Below are 2,500 nucleotides of genomic sequence, written 5' to 3' on the forward strand. Positions count from 1 at the left end.
AGAGAGAGAGAGAGAGAGAGGAGAGAGAGAGGCAGGCAATCAGTAGTCAATCCGAAAGCTCCCTTCCAGTACCAGCATGAATTTCCTGAGAATTACAAGAGAATATATAAACACTTATTCACCTTAAAGACCTGTGGTGACTCAGCAATGTTTCTCGGACACAACCAACGATTGTTTACAAAATAATTTTTGCTTTCAAGAGTATGAATAGCAGAGTTGGTGAAAGTTAACCTATTTCTTTCTCAAAAAATAACCATCAATTTAGGTCTAGATACAGCATTGCAAGCGTTTTATGCGACCAAACAAACTCCAGCACAATAATACATTTAAAAAAATTATAAATTATTTTGTCTGCCTGACACATACATAATATATATATATATATATATATATATATATATATATATATATATATATATATATTATATATATATATATATGTATATGTATATATATATATATATATATATATATATATATATATATATATATATATATATATATATATATATAGTGTATATATATATATATATATATATATATATATATATATATATATATATATATATATAGTGTATATATATATATATATATATATATATATATATATATATATATATATATATATATATAATTTATATATTATATAAACATACGCATATACACACAAATATATTATATATATAAATGTATATATATAAACATCATTTATTTATATATACACATACATACGCATACACAACAACACACACACACAATATATTTATATATATATATATATATATATATATATATATATATATATATATATATGTGTGTGTGTGTGTGTATGTGTGTGTGTTGTGTATGCGTATGTATGTGTATATATAAATAAATGATGTTTATATATATACATATATGTAAAACATATTTGTGTGTATATGCGTATGTTTATATAATATATACTTATATATATATAATATATATATATATATATATATATATATATATATATATATATATATATATGTATATATATATATATATATATATATATATATATATATATATATATATATATATATATATATATATATATATATAACTATTAAATAATGAATAAAGTGCCTCTGGAAGCTAAATTTGGAATGCGTGAATAAAACTTTCCTAATACTAAAGCGTAAAGAAACAACAAGCAAGTTATCCACTGCTAACCAATGATGTAACCAAGACAACTAAACATATAATCGTTAATCAAAGTTAGTGGATACTATTAAAACCTACAGATTTATAGTGAAATTAAATTAAGAATCTCACAAATGAAGTAAAATTAACTCACGTTTAAATTAGCTTCCGCTAACATGATTAAATATTTTTATTATCAAAATTGGAGTACAGTTTTACGTATTAAAGTAACGTAATATATCCACATAATGGGAAAATTTCTCAAGTACTACCTACTGAACATGGGTTAAACACAGCTTTCTGCAACGTTTAACACCGTTGTTAATAAATATTTATTCTAAAAAAATATTGTCAGCTAGTATATAAACATATTGCATGCACTGTGAACATACAAAATAAAAAACCAGATGAAGTAACGTATCATTTTTATAGTTAATGACATAAATCGCATTCATAACGAAACATACCCCAATAATTTTTACAATAAAAATATCCGTAAAATCATAAATGGATATCAAACTGACAACATCCAAATAAATTCACTAAGCTTCATTTCAATAGATTCCCAGTATATGTTGAAATTAAGGTGAAAAGGGAGATTATGTACCAACAGATGTTAGACATCAATGGAAGGGCTCGTAAAACACTTGTTACTTTTCACGTCGACTACTTAATGTTATACAAAAGAGCTGTCACAATTTCGATGATTTTTTCCATCGAAAATATCCAGTCTCGCGGAAAGCTTCAAACGGATCGTTTAATTCCTGAAGAAACATGTCCAGAACCTAGCATCTTGCTATTACCAGTAAGGTGTCTACAAATATTAATAATAATAGATATACATATAGATATAATTCTCTCTCTCTCTCTCTCTCTCTCTCTCTCTCTCTCTCTCTCTCTCTCTCTCTCTCTCTCTCTCTCTTACTAAGTATAGCTTCCAATGGCAGTAAACGAAACACCAGACTTAATCACCATGTTGGGCTATCTGACCTCAAAACTTTCCAAATTGAATGCGTGTGAGAAATCATAGTTCTTAGTTAAATAAAGAACCTCGATACACAAATTGGCACTGACGTCCAATTGTCACTCCGAAATGAATAACAGCACCAAAGGGCGCAATCAAACCACTTCAGAAGGGAGAGAAAGTAAGAACTTTCCCAGGCGTGTGATTAATACGAGATAGGTACTTCCTTCACAGCCAAACCCCGTCTTACCACCCACCTTCCTGACCCCTGGATGTCTCTGAAAGAGAGAATCTACGCTTGGCATTCGGTGATGATTTCCCTTCTATTAGCCATCTTAAAAGTTATAACAGGAAGCGAATCAAAACTTCTAA

At 27.4% G+C, this 2,500-nt stretch overlaps 1 protein-coding gene across 1 annotated transcript in view; it reads right to left on the bottom strand.

The window, feature by feature from the left end:
- The window catches only part of LOC137644012 (serine-rich adhesin for platelets-like), a 544,649-nt gene that overhangs the window by 95,471 nt on the left and 446,678 nt on the right, over nt 1-2,500 (bottom strand).

Source organism: Palaemon carinicauda, chromosome 7, assembly GCF_036898095.1.
Source record: "Palaemon carinicauda isolate YSFRI2023 chromosome 7, ASM3689809v2, whole genome shotgun sequence".
Classification (NCBI taxonomy): Eukaryota; Metazoa; Arthropoda; class Malacostraca; order Decapoda; family Palaemonidae; genus Palaemon; species Palaemon carinicauda.